Here is a 22,098-nt window from a genome sequence, read left to right as displayed (position 1 = left end):
GCTCCCGAGCCGGGCCCCCCCGCTCTCCTCAGGGCCCAGAAGCGACCGAGAAGTCATCCTGCTCGTCCTTCGGTCGCCGGTGTCGTCGTGGTTGCCGCCGCCGCCACTCTCTCCTCCTTCACGACCCCCCTCAGGTTTAACGCCGCCCCGCCCCCTCGCCTGGCTTTTGTTTTGCTTGGACTCTTCTGCTTTTTCTTCCCCTTTCTCTCTCTCCGCCCCCTCTGCTCGCGCGCGCACTTCAGCCCAAGGCGCACGCGCGGTGTCGTTAATTTATTAGAAGCGGGAGTGGGGTGGGGGGTGGGGGGAGGAACGCTCGCGTTTTGGCTCCTCCCCCCCTCGAGCGCGCGCGCTTCGACGCGAAAGACTCGTGATTTGCCTTGCCCTCTCCGCCCCCCTCCCCATCTCTCTCTCTAACTCCGCCCACACTTGGTGCGCGCGCAGTTGAGGCTCCTGAGCCGCCCTTAAAAAACGTGGATTCGTGGTTTTCAAACACCCCCTCCGCTTCCCACACGGCCTTTCGGGTTGTGTGGGATTTTTTAAAAAACCAACAACTCCGCCCCCTTTTAGCCCTCTCTGTCCCGCGCGCGCGGACTTTCAAGGCGGGGCGCGCGCGCGCGGCTAATTGCGCGCTGCCGTTAATAAGCGCTGTGGGCCGGGGGGAGGGGCAGCACGGCGACGTTTGGCCCGCGCGCGGACTTTGAGGCAAGGCGCATGCGCGTCTGGGAAAGGCGGGAGTTTGTAGCCGTTAAATGAATATATAAATACAGTACTGAATATACAATAATAGACGTGGGATGTTGCCGCCGCCGTAGCACCTTGTCAATCACGAGTCATAGACTCCCCCACTTTCTTAAAAACAACAACGTTGCAGTTGTTGCAAAGGGCGGCGTGTGCGGAATGCAGTAATGATGCAGAATACATAGATAAATACGTATTTTGTGTGGTTTTTATCTTGTATTTTTATGTTGTGTGAACTGTCTGAGATCTACCGAGGGCGGTATACAAATTTAAATAAATAAATAATATGGGTAAAGTTGTTTTTTTCAAATGACATCACGTGTTAATTAGCTGATGAGCTATTTATTGCACTTTGATGGTGCGGTCCCATCAAATATTTTATTGGGAGGGCTAAAGAGACCTTGGCCCCTAGAAGTTGGCTCCTATGCTGGCAACTATTTGTGCGGATAATCTTAAGGATAACAATTCATGCTTTGATGAAGTCCACAAACGCTAATGCTTTATGGTGCCGCTCAACTTTGGGTTGTTATAGAAACAAAGTTGATTGTGGATTTCCAACACATTTAGATAATTTCTTTTACTTTTATTAAAGATTTATCATAACAAGATAACCAGTAATTTCTCTTTGTCAAGGAAATATGTGGAGACAAATTCCAGAGGAGTATTTTGTATTGTTTTTGCCTACCAAAGCCTTTGTGAAAAGTCGCTGTGATTATTTTGTAAACTTCTCAGGCTCAAATTGAATTGTCAATTTTTGTCCTTTTTTGCTATATAATATAGAGGGAGAGATGTTGAGTGTTTTGGTTGTGTTTTTATATATCAATCTGATACATAAATTACGTAATCATAAGGTTCAATGCTTTCACTTGTGGATTTTTATCACACTACATTTGTTAATTGCCTTGCTGTTACCAGGATGTCTGTTTCGACACAATTGTTTTGTGTGCTTTCCCTGAATGGCTGTTCTTAATCATTATCACTGACTGTACTTTACTATATCCTTTCTTTCTGGCCTCTTCATTTACCCCCCCCCCCGCTCTTCCCAGATAAACTGGTAATTCAAGAACAATGGTGCATCTGATGAAGAGGACCCCTGTCTGCCAACCTTCATCAACTTGATGTCCTTCAGGTAAAATCTTTATAGTGGTGGTGGAGAGCTGAAAAAAGTCACATCTGGCAACCAATGTGCCCCTCTGGTTTCAGGTAGTACATGGGTAGATATCTAAAAAAAACCCTGGGGCACAAATTTTCACGGCCCACTAGCAGCTATGGTGACTCATTCACCAGAAGTAATGTATTTTGCTCTTTGTTTATCTAATTTAGGCAGCAGCCAAAGGGACTTACTTTTGAATAGGCTGGAATAGGATTGCACTGTAAGGCTACGATCCTATGCATGCTTTCCCATGGATAAGTCTACACAGGACACAGTAAGGACTTCCTTCTTACATAGTCAAGCATAAGATTACACAGGCTGCGCACACGCCAAACATTTAAAGTTCATGACTGCCTCCAAAGGATTCTGGGAACTGTAGTTAACGGTGCTGGGAATTATAGCTCTTTGAGAGGCAAACTACAATTCCCAGGATTCTTTGGGAGAAAATACTTTGTGAAACTGGCTACATAAACAAAGCCCCCAACTCCTGATTTGTGTTGTCTCCTTGCTATTACATAGTTGAAGTCGGAGAAGTTTATATTTAAACAAAAGGAATTATTTTAAAATGTAAACCTATGCATATAAATTAGCATATACGAACCAGCACCTTTTGGTGATGCATTTCCTCTTCATGGCCACGTTGATGCATTAAGAAGCCCCCTTATGTGAAGTGAAACTCAATAACGTAAGGAAAATAAACATCTGGAACAGGTAACGGTTTTTAATCTGCAAGATTGTGACTTTGTAACCTTTTAATGTTATTTATTTATTTAGAGATGTTGTATAACACAGAAAGTGTCATATAGCAATCAAATAATAACAAATAAAAAAATACAACTAAAACATCCATGATGAAACAATTATAATCAATTCAGCAGTACAAAAGCTTTTTTTTTTAAAAAAAAAGACCTCAAAGGTACCATTGCACCAGTGTTGGCGACGTGCTCTATAGCAGGAAGTTAGCTACTTTTCTGTTGCCTTATAAAGTATGCATCTTTACCTTCATATACATTCAGCATAATTAAAAGAGCTTTCCTCACCTTTAATTTTAGGAATCTCCACAGCCACAGTGTCCTATGCCAAGCAATGCACGGCCAAAACAGTACAGGAAGACTTGACGGCAGGTTCAGGATGTCCATACTATGGGGAGGTAGGTTGATGCACATGACTTAAAAACCCTACTTGTGAGCACTTACGATGTCACTCTTTACCACATGCACAGTGGGTCCCCTGAAAGAAGGATGCGCCACTCAGCATGGGAAGGGGTCTTGAGGCCTTTTCGAAGGCTCTTCTTTGCTAATTCACTACACTCTCATTTAATGCTGGACCACTTCATGATGATCAATAACCCTACGTTCCACGCTCAATTCATGGGGCTTATGTTGGCATTTAAAGCCCTGAATAGCCTGGGGTCCTGTTAACACTTCCAATATCAACCTGGTGTGTTAAGATCAACGAAAGACGGTCTCTGGATGGTCCCTGTGTTAAATGAGAGTTCTGTGCGGGCCTGCGGAACAGCCTGCATCTGTAGAATGACTTTGACCTAACTTTTTATTCTCTTAGGTGTCAGGTAAAAACCTACATTTTGTTGTCAAGCTTTAAGTCTGAAGGATTAAGTCATTTTTGTTGTTACTTATGTACTTTACTAGAATAAAAAAAATGTTTTTGCTTATTTTGTATTATGATTTACATTACTTTTTAATTTTTTGTTGTTAAACCCTGCAACCATTTTTGGCGAAAGGCAGTTTTATAAATAAAGCAGAGCAGGGCACAGCCATGGGCAATAGCCAGGATTTATGTTAGGGAGACAGGGTGCCTCTGTCTGGCTCTGTCTATCAGATTCAGAATGAAATTTCTCAAAAACAGTTGTTTTAAATGACTTTCTTTTGTCCCCAAGTGCTCAGAAAAATCTGTCAAAATCTTTCTGCAATTTCTATTTTTAGTGAAGTATTTTTGTTTATTTACTTGATTGGGGAGACAGCTGCTCTCTCCCACCCTCTGAATACTCCCATGCACACAGCCTTTCCTCCAAACAGGACTTAGGTAAAATACTTGACACGCCATAATGACCTAAGAAGAGCAAGTTCCCCTCCTGCAGTTATCAGCAACTGGTTTACATGGGCTCTGTTCCAGGAATAACAACTCCTGAGCTCACCTTTGATTGGTTAGGCTTATATCAAGGCTGGGAAATCAGAGTCTCTCCGAATGCACTCCAGCTCCCATCAGCCCCATCAAGTGAAACCAATTACCAGGGCCGCTGGGAGCTGAAGACCAGAAGTATCAGGAGAGCCACAGTTTCCTCTTCCCCTGTTTACATATTCAGAGAGTGAATCACAGTCTGAGCAGTGAGATAAAAAGAGCACAGTAATTTAAGAGAAGGCTGTTATCTTTAAGGATCATTAAATACGGTAGATATTGTTATAGTAGGTTTTTTTGGGGGGGGCTCCCTTAAACCCTAGAAATTAATAAACGGTAGGATTTTGATTATTTGGGATGTGAAGCTAGAAATCCCAGCTATAGAGGAATTCATGGGCTCGCCTATGCAAAATGACCTGGCCAAGCTATGGACATTAAGAAACAATACAGGGCCATTGAGTGCCATCGCAATGCAAGAGAACTGTCCTTCCCCCTTGCCCTGTGAACAGAGTTTGGAAAGTTGTCAGGGTAAGTGGGTGTGAGTTGACAGGAAAAGAGAGTTTTTAGCAGGGCGTTCTGGGAAGAAGAAGGTAGAAGATAGTCTGGGGTCCACTTCCCATCATCCCTGACCGTGTAGGGCCAACGTGGTTTCTTAAGGGCCATAGTTCAGTGGTAGAGCATCGGTTTTGCATGCAGAAGGTCCCAGGTTTAATCCCCAGCATCTCCAGGTAGGGCTTGGAGAGCGTCTCTGTCCGAAATCCAGGAGAGCTGCTGCCAGTCAGTGTACATACTGCTGAGCTAGACAGACCAGTGGTATAAACTCAGTATAAGGCAACATCCTATCTCCCCTGCATTCCTATACAACTCTCTGAGCTTAGGCCACACTGGCTGGGGCTGAGAGCATATTATACCATAATAGATGTGTTATTCTCTAGTGTGCCTCAATACTCTTTGTTGCTTTCTCTATACAGTGGTACTCTGGTTATGAACTTAATTCATTCCGGAGGTCCGTTCTTAACCTGAAACTGTTCTTAACCTGAGGTACCACTTTAGCTAATGGGGCCTCCTGTTGCCACTGTGCCGCCGACAAGCGATTTCTGTTCTCATCCTGGGGCAAAGTTCTTAACCCGCGGTACTACTTCTGGGTTAGCGGAGTCTGTAACCCGAAGTGTTTGTAACCCGAGGTGTTTGTAACCCGAGGTACCACTGTACTATGACATGTCTTGCTGGTGGCATCCAGACAACATGGTTATAGCAATAGGCCATCATGCATAGATATAGTATTACGGTGGCTCCATCTTGTGGTGGAATTTCCTGTGTCTTTTTTTTGTATGTCTGCTAAAAATGATAAATCATTATACAGTGCTACCTTGGTTTTTGAATGTCTCAGAAGTCAAACGTTTCAGTTTTCGAACGCCGAAAACCCGGAAGTAAATGCTTCGGTTTTTGAACAAACCACGGAAGTTGAACACGCTACGCGGCTTCCGCTGAGTCCAAGATAGCTGTCAGCTATTGAGGTTTCGGTTTTCGAACGTTTCAGAAGTTGAACGGTCTTCCAGAACTGATTACATTCAAAAACCAAGGTACCATTGTATAGGAAAAATAATTCATCGACAACCGGGGTTTTTTTTCCTTAATGGGCAAACATTTATCATAGAAGGAGGGGCTAACAACAGCTCTGGAGGCAATAGTGGGTTGTTTGAGGGATGATAAACTGAAGCTGAATCCTGTCGAGACAGAGGGTGTACCGATGGGCAGTTTTCATGACGGGAAACTGGGTGTATGATCTGCCCTTGGTCACATTCCCCCTAAGAGCATCAGCTTCATAGTTGGGGGGCAGGTACTCCTGGATCCAGCACTGCCACTTGAGAACCAGGTGGTAAAGAGGGCCTGGTGCCAACTCCAGTTGGTGAGACCAGCTGTGGTCATTCTTGGACCAGGATAGCCTTGCCATTCTGCTGCATGCTCTTGTAAACCTTTGCTTAGATTGCTGTAATGCCCTCTACATTGGGCTTCCCTGAAGACTGCAGCTAGTGCAGAATGCTGCTCTTAGACTCTGATAGGTTCATCAGCAGGCAGTCATATTACAGCCCATACTTTGCCTAGTATGGCGCTGTGGTCTAAACCACTGAGCCTCTTGGGCCTGCCAGTCAGAAGGTCAGCAGTTTGAATCCCCACAACTGAGTGAGCTCCTGTTGTTCTCTCCCAGATCCTGCCAACCTAGCAGTTTGAAAGCACACCAGTGCAAGTAGATAACTAGGCACTGCTGCGGCGGGAAGGTAAACGGCATTTCGTGCGCTCTGGTTTCCGTCACGGTGTTCTGTTGTGCCAGAAGCGGTTTAGTCCTGCTGGCCACATGACCCGGAAAGCTGTCTGTGGACAAACGCTGGCTCCCTTGGCCTGAAAGCGAGATGAGCGCCGCAACCACATAGTCTCCTTTGACTGGACTTAACCGTCCAGGGGTCCTTGACCTTTTTTTACCTTTACTTTGCCTAGCACTGGTTGACTATACTTTACTGCCGGGTTGGGGAACCTCAGGCCTGGGGCCTAGATATAGCCCTCCAAGCCTACATATCTGACCCTCAAGAATCTCCTTAGGCCACAGCTTCACCTCAGCTACCACCTTCTCCCCTGATCAAACCCCTCCCCAGCCTTACTTTATACCCTCCTTGAGCATTTTATGGACCTGGCTTAAATGTGGTATTAAACTCTGATAATTTTTTTTAAAAAAATTGTTCCACAAGAATTTTACACCGTTTAATTGTAAACAAAGCAACAGCCTCGGAGCAATTTGTAAAAATAGAATAAAACAATAGAATTATCAGTAAAAACATTTTAAAGCAACTATATAAAACATTTTAAAATAATTAAAATAAATGGTAAGCTAAAAGCCAGATTAAAATGCCTCTCAATATTCTGTGTGTCTGGATAAGCTTGGCTAGACAAAAAAAGTTTTTAGCTGGAGCCGGAAAGAGGACAGTGAAGGCGCCTGCCTGATGTCAATGGACAGGGAGTTCCCAAGTGCAGGTGCACAAAAAGATCAATTTCTTACCAATGCAGAACGAGTATCATGTGGCACCTTTAGCAGTGCCAGTTCCACAGATCAAAGTGGCCCTAAATCCAGAGATTACTTGTGCTTTAGGGGAGCTGCATTGATTGCAGAGTGAATCATCTGGTTTAGGAAGGAGAAAGCATGGGAGAGCATTAGTTGAACAAGGGCGAATTAACAGAAGTAAGTGGGGTTCACAATTCACATTCAGCCAAAGGTCCACACTTACCAGGGAGTATGTCCCCACTGACCATTAGGGATGGGTGAATCTGTCAATTTCAGCTTCTCATTTTTCAGCCTTAAGTTCACGTCTCCTGTTTCCATATCAGTCTGCATTGTTTTTAAAAGTCCTTATAAAAAAACCCATCCACATTTTAATACAAATTTCTCCTAATATACATGTTTGCATGCAGTTTTGCCTAATACTGTATGCACATTTTTTCGGAGCAATTTTTCCAGAATAATGCATGTTACTTTCACTAATATATGCATTTCAGTGGACACATTACCCCATGCTTGGCTGAAGAACTGCACTGCAAAACTTGGGGAAGTGTGGATTTCCAAAGGTGGCTGTGTTTTGGTTTGGTAATTGGCTTGGAAAGTGTGGATTAGCGAGGTGGGTTCACCTACAAATGCAAACTGAGTCACATTTCTCCCGCTGTCCTCACTGAACACAGAATGACTTGCTTCTAAGTAAGCAAATCTGTAAATAAAAAAAAGATGTCCCCCCCATTTCTGCCACCCCTCCCTTTGACAATTTCTTAGTAGTGTGAAAAACTGCCTATCTCCTATTTGCAGCCAACGGACTGGTAAGATAGCATGCTACCACAGCAACAGATTTTCTATATTGTTCTCTCTAGCCATAAATTAAATACATTTCCCCCCCCCCCCTCTCTTTCCTCCTCTCCCTCCATCTCACCAGCCGGCAGCGAAAAAAATTGGTGGCGTTTCAAACCATTTAAACATATAATTATTGCATCAAGAGCTGAGCCAAAGGGTTGCTGCACTTTGCCATCCTGTAGCTAATGGCCTTGCAGACGCACCAACGACCAACAGAACCACCAACATTCTGTCCCTCGCAAGGAAACATTATGTTCTTTGTTGCCCCGCAGATGTCACAAGCCACGTTGTTTGTTGTTGGCAAGGCAGCCTTCGCAAGTAACCTCGCTCTGACATCCACCCTAGAATAGTTCTTTTAAAAAGCAGGCCAGCCAAGCCAGGGCTTCCAGAAGGAGATGCCCACTTTCACGGCTGGCGGGGCATTGCCTCGCCAGCCCCTGCTAGCCTGCCTTCTTACTTACAAACAGCTCATAGGCTCGCACTGGCTGGCAGCTTCCTCCGCCTTAGTCTCAGTGTTGAGATTTGGCAGCAAGGAGGATGGGGACGGAAGTAGGGCCTCATCAGCACTATGCATGTAAAACAGCCTCATACCACTTTAAACTGTTGTGGCTTCCCCCAAAGCATCCTGGGAACTGTAGTTTTTCAAGGGTGCTAAGCAGAGTCGCCAACTTGTGAGGGAGATTGGGGGTGCCCATGTTGCGTGTGCGACGCCCTGATGTCATGGCAGGATGTCAAAGGAGCCAGGGGCGGAGCTGAACGCAGTGGCAGCGTGGCTTCAGTGGCTCCGCCTCCTCCTGCTGCTGCCGCCACCAGCCAGGGCTGCTTCCCCTCCTAACACTCCATGGCAGGAGGAGAAGGAGCCACACACTGAAGCCACACCGTGCTTGGCTTTGTGCTCAACCCAGTTTTTTAAAAAACATTGGGGAGGCAGTGTCCTCCCCGAAATATTGGGGGGGGGCAAAGAGTTGGATCCTCAGGAGTTAGCACCCCTGTCACAGAGGTATGATTTCCACAGTGGTTTAGCAGTCATTCCCTCTTCTCAGGGAACTCTGGGAATTTTAGTTCTGTGGTGGGAATAAAAGATGCAAACTGGATATTGTTCCGATTCCCAAGTCTGACGATTTAATGGTGACAGTACCCCCACCAGTCTATCCAGGTGAACCCTAGGGAAGTGAGGGATGAATGTGTATTAAAGGTAAAGGTAAAGGGACCCCTGACTGTTAAGTCCAGTCGTGGACGACTCTGGGGTTGCGGCGCTCATCTCGCTTTATTGGCCGAGGAAGCCGGCATACAGCTTCTGGGTCATGTGGCCAGCATGACTAAGCCGCTTCTGGCGAACCAGAGCAGCGCACGGAAACGTCATTTACCTCCCCGCCAGAGCGGTACCTATTTATCTACTTGCACTTTGTGCTTTCAAACTGCTAGGTTGGCAGCAGCTGGGACCGAGCAACGGGAGCTCATCCTGTCGCGGGGACTCAAACCGCTGACCTTCTGATCAGCAAGCCCTAGGCTCTGTGTTTTAACCCACAGTGCCACCCGCGTCCCTTTAAATGTGTATTACTTTTGTTATTTTCCCACTTATAGATGCTGAATTATCATTGTTGCATCATTTCTCTATATCTGCTCATTGCATTATCTGCTTGCGCTGAATAGCAGTGACTTGCTTGTACACAGCATGTGAAAATAAATATGTCAGGTTTTTTGTTTTTTGTTTGTAAAGTAGACTGTGGACAGGACCACATTCCCAGAAGGCAGCATCCTAGCCTAGGAGGGACAGGGTGGGCTACGTGGCGCACACAGTTCTGCCCTCCAACACATACCCACCACTTCCCATTTCTGCCACCCGAGGTGACTGCCTCTCTCTTCCTAACAATAGGGCCGGGTCTGGAGATTTTTTCTTGGGGGGGACGGACGATGACATACATCATGCACTACTTAGATGAGTCACAGACCATCATTGACTTCTAGCAGCCAAAACTGACAGGCATTTGAAGGGAGTCTCCCACATCATACTTCTCCAACCTAAACCTCTTCCTCTGGTGCTAGTGCAAAGGATTCTGGTTCATCTAATTATATGCTGTAATTATAGCTCTGCATTTATTGAAGCAGCCTTCGGAACAACTAGAACCCATTTCTGATGTACAGAGAACACAGTTTTCCTTATTTGGATGTCACAGCTGCACCTAGCCTTTCAGCTGCTGCTGCAAGCAGAACCTGTTTACGGAGGAGACAATTCTGTATAATGGGGGCTCTTAAATTTAGCATCTGTGAGCAAAAGTATGCAAATAGCCATCAAGCCAGTGACCTCACCCAGCTACTATTTTCCTTACTTTCTAGACCTCCTTCCTCCCTCTCCTTTTTTTTTTTTTTTGCAAAGGCCACTCCCAACACATTTTCTAATTTTTAGTTTGCGCAAGCCCTTAAATGCTGCAACATGTTTCACGGTTTTTAAAGCACTTGTGGAGAGCGGCTCCAATTCTGATTAGAGCAGTGCTACTGGAGGAGGGGATGTTGAAGCTTTCCTCCACTTGTGCTGTTTTCCTGATCTAAACCCCCCCCAACCCCCTGCCCACCCTCTCTCCTGCCAGTACTCCCACTGGGGGGCAGGGAATACAGACACGATAAAAGAATGTGTCCTTTTACAAACTGAGTCTAGAGCAGGGGTCAGCAAACTTTTTCAGCAAGGGGCCGGTCCACTGTCCCTCAGACCTTGTGGGGGGCCGGAATATATTTTGAATTCCTATTCCTATGCCCCACAAATAACCCAGAGATGCATTTTAAATAAAAGGACACATTCTACTCATGTAAAAACACGCTGATTCCCGGATCGTCCGCGGGCCGGATTTAGAAAGCAATTGGGCTGGATCTGGCCCCCGGGCCTTAGTTTGCCTACCCATGGTCTAGAGGCAGCTTCGGGGGTGGGTGGGTTGTGATTTGGATCAGGATAATGGCATGGGGGGATGGGACGCGGGTGGCGCTGTGGGTAAAACCTCAGTGCCTAGGACTTGCCGATCGCATGGTCGGCGGTTTGAATCCCCGCGGCGGGGTGCGCTCCCGTCATTTGGTCCCAGCGCCTGTCCACCTAGCAGTTCGAAAGCACCCCCGAGTGCAAGTAGATAAATAGGGACCGCTTACCAGCGGGAAGGTAAACGGCATTCCGTGTGCTGCGCTGGCTCGCCAGATGCAGCTTGTCACGCTGGCCACATGACCCAAAAGTGTCTGCGGACAGCGCTGGCTCCCGGCCTATAGAGTGAGATGAGCGCACAACCCTAGAGTCTGGCAAGACTGGCCCGTACGGGCAGGGGTACCTTTACCTTTATTAATGGCATGGGGAAAGGACAATCTATTGGTATCCTTCCTTATTGCAACATAGAGGCAGCTTGTGAAGGGTCCCAAGAGAAGATCTTAACAGGTGAGCAGCCTGATGCATTTTCCAGCATCACTGCTGCAATAAAAACCATCCTCTCGCAGTTGCTTTAAACCAGGGCTAGGGATCCTGTAACTCTCCAGTTGCTGTTAGACTCTGCTTCCCATCCGCTCCAGCCAATACAGCCCATGGTCGGCAAAGATGGGAGTTACTGTTTAACCACAGAGGACCACAAGTTTAGGAAAGGGCGTGGCTTGGTTGTAGAGCGTCTGCTTTGTATGCAGAATGTCTCAGGTTTAATCCTAGGCATCTCCAGGTAAACCTGGGAAACAGTGGAAAGGTTGTTGCCACTCGGTGTATGCAGTACTGAGCAGGATGGACCGATTGCTCTGACTTGATATAAGGCAGCTTCCCATGTGCCTCGTTTCTGCTAAGGGGGGAACACTTTAAGAGACCTGATAATGGATGTCTTCCGGGTCACATTTCTTTTGGCCCTGACTCGTCCCTAATGATGAGTACAATATTTGTAAAGCAACAAGCCTTTTGTGATGGGCCATGAATTAATAGCAGAAAAACTGCAATAGCTGCCGCTGCTGTGCTTAATTATCTTGCTCACTCCACACACGACGCTACTCAAGCAAGTAGACTGCTAGCCAGGCTGGCTGTATGCCTTCTGTTACAGAGAATAGTCCTCTGTTTGGAGAACCTTAAGAAAGGAGGGAAGCAGAATCATTTAAGATGCCCATCAACAATCAGAATCTAGACAGCAGACTGAGCGGGCACCAAGGACATTACAGTGAAATGTCCTTTTCTTGCAGCCAACTCAGTGCTGACCCACTGTAATCAATGCACCATATGGATGTACTCTGAACAGGACTAATGTTGGATACAACCTGTTGCAATTCCATTTAAATTATGGCTATTTCTCCCCCTAAAACTGTCTCTTATATAAATTGAGTATATACAGGCAAAGCAGCGTCTTCTTTGGTGATGGATAAATGGCGACTCTACCACTTGCATGAGAATACCCAGGGCATTACATGTGACTCAGCCTCTAGTCCAGGGACGGCTTCCTTCCAGGTGCTGTTGGACTCCCAACTTCCATCAGCTCCAGCCAGCATGACCAAAGGGTGATGCAAGTGATACTTCAGGAGCATCTGGAGGAACACACCCCTGCTTTGTTCTTCATGGCACCTGGCTCCACAGTCTGCAGAGATCCACCACCAGCAACGCACACACAAAGGCCTCACAGAATTCAGCTGGGTTGCTACCGCCTCCGTTCTTCTTCTTCCAGGGTCACAGTCAGGTGGTAGAGAACTTATGACCCTCCAGATGTTGTTGGACTCCAGCTTCCATCAGCCCCAGCCAGCAGGGTCATTGGTCAGGGATGATGGGAGCTGGAGTTCAGAAACATCAGGAGAGGGCCCCAGGTTGCCTAGCCCTGCTCTAAGTCTTCCTGCACAGCTCCAGCATACCACTTGAAGTGTGAGAGAAGGAACCAGAGCAGTTTCTTAACTTCAAGAAGCCTAGTTTGAGCTTGTCAGGAGACCCACACGAGTCCCGATTCTTTGCAACTGGGAACCTTCATGCATTTCACAGAATTATATTAAAGCAGTGTATATTGCTGGCTGGCTGCCTGTCTTAAAAGCCAATTTAAGAGGGTGGCAGCACCAACTTTCTAAAAGCAAACAATTGCAAGCTGAGTGCCCTCTCTCGCAGCTGGGAGAGCGATTGTAATCTGCAGGGTTCACATGCCGGTGACAACCCGCTAAACAAGCAGTGTAAGCAGCTTAAAAATAGATCTGCACAGTGATTATTATTTCCACACTGCTGCTTCATTTTTCTGCTATAGCTTCTGGTAGCAATGTAGGCAGGCATCCTTTTAAGTCTATAGGCATTAGAGTCTCCTGGGGATACAGCTGCAGCCATGGAGGAGCTAATATTTCCATCTTGAATGTTTTCATATCTATTAATCTCTTATTTTTTCCCTTTGAAAACTTGTGCCATAAGGAGGAACAGGAATCAGGTCTACAGTAGAGAGGAGGAACCTTTGGTCCTCCATTTGTCGCTGATCTTCCACTCCCATCAGCCCCAGCAAGCATGGCCACAGATGATGGGAGTTGTAGTTTGGCAACATCTGGAGGGTCAAAGGTTCCCCTTCCCCCGTTCTATGCTTTTCAGTGGGCTTTGCAATTTCATTAGCAAATTGCCAAGTTCATGTGATTGTGGACTTCTTCACATAGATCTTTTGCCACCAGTGATGCAGTAGGTTTCTCTTGGGACGGGAGAACCTGAAAAACTAGGCTATATGCTTTGGGCGCAAGTTTCTAGGACCCACTTCAAGATATGTTGGGCTAGCCTGCAGTCAGTCACTTGTGGTTCTCCTGAGATGGAAGCTGCCAGTGGTAGAATAATTTGGAGGTTTGTTGAACCTTTGACCCTCCACATATTGCTGAACTACAACTCCAGCCAGTCCCAGCCAGCATAGCCAATGGCCACCGAGGATGGGAGTTGCAGTTCAGCAACAGCTTGAGGGACGAAGATTCATCACACCTCATCTATAGACTTAACTCCTTCCTATAGATAGGCTTGTAGGAGGAGAATATGGTAGGAATATGGCTAGCCTCCCACTTCTTTTTCTCAAGGAGGTGGGTCAATTTTTTTAAAGGTGTAATTCCTCTCTCTTGCAGAATCTGAAAAAAGCCTCTTTTCAGTGCACATGGACTTTGGAATCTCTGGCCCAGAGATTCTCCCATACCTGATGGTCTTCTACTGTAAAGACCATCCTTTTAAGGAAGGCCCCTGGTTGCTATTTTATTAAACGGTTACTGAGTTTTTAGATGCTGTGTTTTCTACAGACCCTTGCAAGCTCTGTAACAGTGAGGCAAACATGCTCCTATACCAGGGGAACTGGAGCCCGAAGGGACTTTACACCTGTTATCGTGATGTCTGTTGCTGCCCTACGCACAGGAGTAACTGTGCAGGAACGCCACACTTTTTCTTTTTCCTTTTAGGATGCCTTTCATAAGTTTGGTAAAGGCTTTAATTTTGCCACACAGTTTCTTTGTTGCTAGGGTGTGGCCGACAGGGATGCCCGTCTTGTCTCCTCCCTCTAGTTTGATTTGGCTTCAGCTGCCCTTTGGCTATAACTGTCAAGGGCAAGGGTTCTCTAGTCTGAATTGTGAAGTAGGCGATGTCTCAGGATGGACAAATAGAATGGGTGCTGTTGCTGTTACAGTGCATGAGGCAGTCAGTTAGTTGGAGGACAGGGATGCTGCCTGTCAGGCAAAATAGCAAGGGTAATGGTGGATTGGTCATGTGAGTTGTCAGGGGAAGGGATTGGCTGTCCTATGCATGGGGAAGGCAGTTGGCCCATGCAGCACTCTTCCTGATTGGCTCAGGAGCGCCTGCCCCTCAGGTCCCTCCCCCCCCTTTCCTAGGGTGGGATGGTACCCTGGATTCAAACCCAGCACCTGTACATGCAAAGTGTAAGCCAGGAGTGGGGAACCTGTGGTGCTCCAGGTGGGTTGGACTCCCAACTCCCTTTGGCCCCAGCCAATGGTCAGGAAGGTGGGTGGTGTAATATGACATCGGAAGACCAGATTGTCAGTTTGCATTTCTTAGTACAGAAAGTATTGATCTGATGCATAGAGATCTTTCCTATTCTAATTAATTCAAGAGGGTACTGGAAGCTTCTGTGTGTGAAAGAAACAAGCAGAAACTTCTTGATGTTTCGGTTATTCCTTCAGAGAAGCCAAGTACAGCTGGCTTAAACTGGTTCTGTTATCTCTTCTGTCAAGCTCATGCTGACTATAATTATAGGCCAGGAGGAGCCTGGGTTTCACTTTCTCTTTCTGTCTCTTCTCTTTCTGGTGTGGTGTTCTGTACATAGTATGCTTAGTGTCAAGGTTTAGACTTGTAAGTTTAAGTTAAGTCTGCCGCCACTGGATTTCTTATGGACAGTGCCAATCCTGAATGTATTGGATTTGTGACCATGATGCTCATTTGCCTTCAGTAGCAATTAAAGCTCTGCTGGATGAAATGCAATTGCTTCTGGTCTATTTTGGGGGAATCCTGTAAAGTGTTGTAAGTTGTTACTCTGCTAACTATACATTGGAATCTACCCTGGATCAGTTCCATGACACAAGATTCCTCATGCCATGCAATTAGCAACTGCTGCCATGCTATGGAGTGGGGGGTGGAATGTCTCCCCGCCCCTCAGTTCTTGAATATTGCCCAAGGGTGCGCACCTAGGTTGGCTGCAGGTCTCCTGTCCAGGAAGTGATGTGGGCGTTATGTGAACTGTCTTCTTTTCCTTATGCATATTATGCTCCAAAATGGTACTCATGAGCAGCGAAGGGGACTCAAACTCCTGCCTGGAGTGGCGCCTGGTGACTTGGCCACTTGCTGGCTGTGTCACCAGGTTGTGACACAGTGGTGTGCATTGGCAGGCATTTATCAGCTCACTCCGTGGGCAATTCCTACTTTGTTGGCTTTGACAGTGCTTCCATGGAGATTGGGAGGGTGCCTGGTGTTTTGTGCTGTTCCAGCAGTTGTTAGCACAGGAAGGGGAAGAGCACACAGGATATCGTGGCTGTTCTGCAAGCAAAATGGCAGCATATTCCACCCCCCACCCCCGGTCCCTCAGCACAGGGTTATTTGGTAAATAGCTTAACCTGAGCATAATAAGTAGTGGACTATACTACTTTTTCTATTTTTAAATCCGTGAAGTGCTAATTTATTATTTAGGCAAAAATGGATTTAAGATAATTAAGAGAGTCAGCTTTAACTTGGGTGCTGAAAATCTTCATACGCTATCTTCATGTGTCCTCAATTAACATTTTGTTCTTGCTTTTTTTGGTGTTGTTGTTAAAGAAAGGGAGCTGCCACATTCATTCTACATATGCACAATACTTTCTTACTTTGGTAATCCAGGATCACAATTTAATGATTTATTCACATTTGTTTATACAAGAATCAGATGGCATATACTAAAAAGACATTTAATTAAAAAAAAGTATATACGTTTACATCAACAGAAGATGAAATATAAACCTTTTCTACTCACAGTCATTCTATACATATCATAATAAACAAATCACAAATCTGTCACACAATATAAACGTTTAGTTGTTATAATGTAACAACATACAGAAAACCGTTATAAAATTTTGCTTTCGTTTTAGGTTTTAAATCTTACCATTAACTAAAATTAGCTGTGCGGGATGTTTGGGGTACATGACTAAGGCACCAACAGTACAAAGCAAATACAAAAGCAGAAATATTTCCTTGGGAGTGCTCTACGTTGAAACACCACAAGAAAAGGCAACAATAGAAAGTAAACCTGCTGCAGCCTTTACAAGTTTCTTCTGGGGTCACAAGGTTAGTCCTATGGTTGAATTTCTTCCAATATATCACTTCAGTTCTGATCACAGCACATGCTACAACACTGATGGCTAGGATGAACTTCACCAAGGTGCACTTTTCATTAGCGTTTTGTATTTCAGACAAATCATTCAAGCCAAAGCATAAATGCATTTTAGACTCATGTGAAAAGGATTTCTTGGACTTAAACTGCAACACTTACAAAAATACTTTCCCTTAAACTTGGGATTGCTTCAAAACATTGCTTTATAAATATAGAAGTACTATGCAAAGGACTAAAAGTGAAATCATAAGTATGTATACCCCTATCTGAGCTATTTTAAAAATTGGTTTATTAAGCAAGCATTTGGGATAGATACTGAACTTACAGAAACCAACGTACCCTTTAAGAATTTACAATCCCCATGACAGCTTCTTGGCTGATGTATTTCTGACAAATTATAAATATACCATAGTGTAGCACGTAGTATATAGCACATTATGCTCAGTAGCAGAAGCAATAAGGTCTGCATGGCCCCAAAGTCCAAGGTTCAATCCCTGGCACCTCCGGCTTAAAAAAATATCGCAGAGCAGGGCTGGGAAAAACCTCCCTATTAATGATATTTGAGAGCCACTGCAAGTACTTTGGTAGATGTGCCAATGATCTGACTCTCTCTAAGGCGGCTTCATATTTAAGTATTTTAAAGCAGAAACAAACTTGGTTGCCTTCAATTACCAAAGTCCTCCTGCAGCTCTCATATCTTACCTATGTGATAATGCAGTTACCAATTAAAACACACATTACGAGGCTTCCCATGTATGGCACACACGTATGGCTTGGGGCAGGAGGGAGTAGGCCTCAGAAAGCAAAAGTTCAATCAATCACAGCCAGGAAACATAATTTTCTTGGATTATACCACTGAATTGCAGGGTCTTACTAGCCGAAGACTGGAATGTTTGGCAGCTTGCATATGTTGCAGCTTACAGGAGCTGAACGGAGAATGTGCACAAACTGACAGAATGAATAGTGTATATATTTTGCCTGATCAATATGCATAGTCTCCAAGCTGAATATGAAGCTATCCAAAGGATTTCATATAGTGACCGGTGAATATGCACATTCTGCACTCAACTCACATGAAACCCAAAATACGCATTTCTTATACCAAAGATCCCTGAACAAACTTTAGTATAACTGCATACCTATATTGGTAACATGAGCTCATGTTCTCCATCACTTTAGTAGGAATTCCTGGGACAGTCATGCAGAAATAGACAGGTAATAAAAACCCATTGGTATAAGCATTTATCTTAAAAATATTTCCTGTTGAAAATCCTGCTTTTATGCTCAAGGTGGAATTTCACTCCTTAAAACATTTGATGTCTGCAATTAGTGCTTTCAAGTCAATCTGTTTTAAAAGCAGACAGAAGTAATGCCTCAAAGCACCAGATATTAGTAAATTGTGCCCATGGCTTCTTTTGTAGAGTTGTAAATCCAAGGTAATGTTCATACTACTAAAGTTAAATCTCCAAAGCATAACTGCAAGGAGTAAATGAAAAGCTGGCAAAGCTCTTAATAAAACGGTGGTGTTATTTCAGTAGAGCTTTTCTAACAGTCAAAACTCACCAAGTTAATTCTGTAATGATCGTACAGGCAGAGCCTAGGGCTATAAACTGAATGAGGTGCAGGCATTTGGCTAAGATATGATTTGTAAAACGACCAAGAAAAGTTTCCACCCGAGTACAAACAGCGAAGTATAGAATCCTAATAAAACTGACATCTTCGCAGTTTTCCCAACTATGTCCCCTACTCGTGGTTTACAAAGAAGTAGTACTATGGACCATAAGAGTTAATAGAAAATGCCCTTTGAAGACAAACTTTTGTTTACTAAAAGTTAGTCTGCTTAAACAAATTCCTAAATTATTCATTAAGAAAATGTTTGGATTTTGGGTCCTGTAAGCACCCTTTTATACTGGGCCCCGAATTCAGTTAAAGTGTCTGTAGCTACAATCCTAAAGTCATTTACTCAGAAGTAAACCTCATTGAGTTCAATGGGACTTACTCCCAGGTAAGTGTGCATAGGATTGCAGCTTAAGTCTCAATGAGACAAGTAAACATGCTTAGGGTTGCGCAGCATGCCCCATTGGAACCAATCAAAAGGATTTTAGGTGTGACTAACCAGTGTCCCAATACTTTCAATGGGATTTGGTTATCACTAACTTGAGGTGGACAGGGGCCTGGAACCATCCTATGTATCATTACTTGGGAGTTGTTCTGTCAATCTCAGTAAATATGTAAAATGATAAGAGCTGCCAAGAGTCTAGGTTAATGCTTTCTAAATTATACTGCAGATAAAATTAGTGCTATCACCAGCAAGTGTCCTTTAATACAACAGACGTCAGATTCCCATCTAAATGCTTTATCAAAGAGCAAATAAAATTATTTGAAAGGTTAATGTAAAGATACAAGATTAAAATTTATTTTTGATTAATTACAAGTGCGTCTTTGTTCGCATTAGTAAGCGTTCTTTATACAGTCTATTCTTCACTGCTGCCAAAACACAACAGAGCAGAGAAAAAACAGCTAAAACAAAACTATTTTTTTCCTAAGTTATTTGCTGGATAGAATTTAATTCAACACAACTCGGAGGTAACTTTTTCAATTGTAGGCATGTGGCACTTAGACAATCATCTTTGCACAGAAAGCTTGTAACAGTCATGCGAGGGCACAGTAATTATCTTAAACAAGGCAAATTTCTCACCACAGAGCAGTGGGGAAAGTAAAGGAGGCACTGCACTGGAACATTACACCTAGTAAACTCCACATGATACAGTTTCAGAAACAAATACTTAAAGAGCTATCATTAGAAAAGGTAAAGTGTTCAATGAAACATGATTTAGTGATAGCTTCGTTTGGTGGCCCTAAATCAGCATTATCAATAAACAATTTAACTGAGCAGTAGATCAAATCAGAGCTTATCACCACAGGGAAGATTACAGCAAGGTAAATTCTAAATTTCTTATTCAAAGATGCAGTGTTCCTTTGTCAGAGCCCTCCGTGTAAATTCAAAAATTGTAAAGATACCTGAAGTGTTTCATTGATATTTAATATGTAGACTGAGTTCAACATATTCATATGAATATTTCCACTCACTAATGAATACCACATGGCGCCTTTCCACAACGGAAAACTACCGAAGATGAAATGTGGTTATCTAAATTACTCTCTCACTGCTATTGAGCTGCTACTTTCTGTCTGCAAGGCTATCATTCTAAGAATACCTACTGGTCCTACTGAACTCACTGGGATTTACTTCCGAGTAAACATGCTTAGGATATGAATATCTTTCAAATATGACAGTAGATGCTTTGGGAGTACCATTCAAATTGAAAATTGTTGACGTACCTAGGACTGCTGAAAGAGGTGACAGAACGGCCCCCCGCCCATCATTAAGGTTTGGTTAACAAAGCAAGATTTCTGGATGTCCTAGTAAAATGCCCTGCAATAAATAATTTACATGTGTAGAAGAAATCAGAGCAAGCGCATGATTTTAATATTAATGTCACCTGTACTGTCACTCAGTCCATCTGCACTGTGCATGTTAGTAACCACTACTGCTTAAAGAAGTGCAAAAGAGTGGAGGATGCCACTGACTTAAAGTGCCCTAAATTGTAGCTTTTTCTTTAAAAAATAAAAATGCTACTAACAAAACAAATCTAGAAAATAAAACAGTTCACGATGTAGAAATCTTTGTCTGCCACTTCTAGGTTAAAATCTGGGGATGAAACACTGCATCTTTCAAAACAGAAAAGGAAGCAGTATTGTCAGCAGTAGGTGCATATGGAAGTACAGTACTGCATAAAGGTCAGTAATGGACATTACACACAGGAATATCAGTGACAATTTTTTCAGGCATAAATAAAGAATCCATTGAAAGCATAAAAGCCAGGACTACCAGAAATGGTTCTCCTGAATGGCTTGAAGTGGTTAGTGGATAAGCTGAAATAGGCCACAAGGCATGACCATAGATAAAGAACCAGGAAGATAACATCTATGTGGAGTATGTCCAGCCCTTGAACTCCTTTTTCCTGGAGAGGGGGAGGCAAAGAGGAAACAAGTTTTAATAAAGAACCGTGTGTGCATTTATTGATAAAGTAGAAGAGATTAGAAATGAGACACAACCATCAAATTACAGCCTTCAAAAAAGCAAACCAAGGCAGCTGAACCAACATTCTTGAAAAGTATTTCTCTCCTGTCTTCACTTAAATATTCTGAAAGACCTTCTGCAACATCTTTAAGAAGCGTAAAGCAGGTAAATAATCCAAACAGTACTGGATTTAATACTCTACTGAAATATCCAATTGTGTCCACTATTTACTAATCAAATGTAAATTATGCTCTGCCCCCAGGTGTACCCAAAGCACATTTGACTAAAATTTGTAGTGTGGGAGATATGCAGTCACATCTAACAATGCATATTCCTGCTAGTTAACATGTGAGGGGGTTAAGACCATAGAGCTGTATTGCTGATAGGCAAACTCAGACTATAGAAACGTGTGATGTCATTTCCCCCTTCTCTCCTAGGGGGGAAGAAGCAAAATAAGTATTTCCTGTTCTCTCTCTCTCTCTCTCTCTCTCTCTCTCTCTCTCTCTCTCTCTCTCCTTCATACCATGTGAGCAGATGAACATGTCTTGGTCTGCCCCCAAGCCTAGATTCCATTTTGAAAATATTCCATTTTGTACCCCAAAAATATTTTACCTGCATTTGTTTCTGCTGCTAAGGACAAATGCTTGACTGTGAGTAAAATATATGTTTTAAACTTAATTTTCAGTCTGTAGTCTGTTTCTTTGATAAATGGGATAATAAAGGGAGATATCAGCCTAACAGCTAAGTCCTATGCTTTCAATTAAACTGCTTAAGATGGGATTTAAACTCTGCTCAGTCCCATACTTTTAAGTGCAAGCGCTAAGCTGATCCCTTTGGCTGCTAATCCACATATCGGGGTCTATAGGGGAATAAAATATAGTTAATTACATTCCCTCACCTACCTAATAATGCCCGCCATAAGGTTATGGGTCCAGTATAGGAAAGAATTCCAGAGATTTCTGAGGTTTTTTTTACTAATTATTGAAAATTATTTTTAAATTGGAGAAATATTTTTTTGTTTTGTTTCCTCAAAGTCACAAGGGCTCTTTTGTTCTAGTGTTGATCCTCCAACTCGCCTGCCCTTTTCCTCCCCTTTCCTTTGCAACACAGCAATGAGACTTGAGGGTTTTTGACTTCTATTTTGCTTTTTGAGGCTATCTGGATTTTTATCTTTGTGATTTTGAGTCTTTATTTTGAATTTTGGGCGGTTTTAATTATTTTTATTTTTGGACCATTTTTCAATTTGGGGCCAAACTTCTATCTTTTTGATTTTAGGATGGCTAGCAGGGAATTTCCTTGCAGA

At 43.8% G+C, this 22,098-nt stretch overlaps 1 protein-coding gene and 1 long non-coding RNA gene across 3 annotated transcripts in view; one reads left to right on the top strand and one right to left on the bottom strand.

Annotated features, from left to right (window-relative positions):
• The first annotated feature begins 28 nt into the window (after nucleotides 1-28).
• Nucleotides 29-16,839, top strand: LOC128404042 (uncharacterized). 2 transcript variants are annotated; one of them, XR_008328044.1, is made up of 4 exons: nucleotides 29-134; nucleotides 1,785-1,867; nucleotides 2,944-3,041; nucleotides 16,470-16,839. It is a non-coding gene; the product is annotated as an uncharacterized LOC128404042 (long non-coding RNA). The 2 variants fall into 2 exon arrangements; XR_008328045.1 differs by lacking the exon at nucleotides 29-134 and adding an exon at nucleotides 752-766.
• The window catches only part of MAPK1 (mitogen-activated protein kinase 1), a 23,202-nt gene continuing 17,309 nt past the window's right edge, over nucleotides 16,206-22,098 (bottom strand). The window contains exon 9 of the mRNA XM_053369283.1: nucleotides 16,206-20,736. The gene's annotated coding sequence lies outside the window, so the exon portion shown is untranslated. The remainder of the gene's footprint in view (nucleotides 20,737-22,098) is intronic.

This window comes from Podarcis raffonei, chromosome 16 (assembly GCF_027172205.1).
Source record: "Podarcis raffonei isolate rPodRaf1 chromosome 16, rPodRaf1.pri, whole genome shotgun sequence".
In the NCBI taxonomy this organism is placed as follows: Eukaryota; Metazoa; Chordata; class Lepidosauria; order Squamata; family Lacertidae; genus Podarcis; species Podarcis raffonei.
This window is presented reverse-complemented; position numbering and strand designations above follow the sequence as displayed.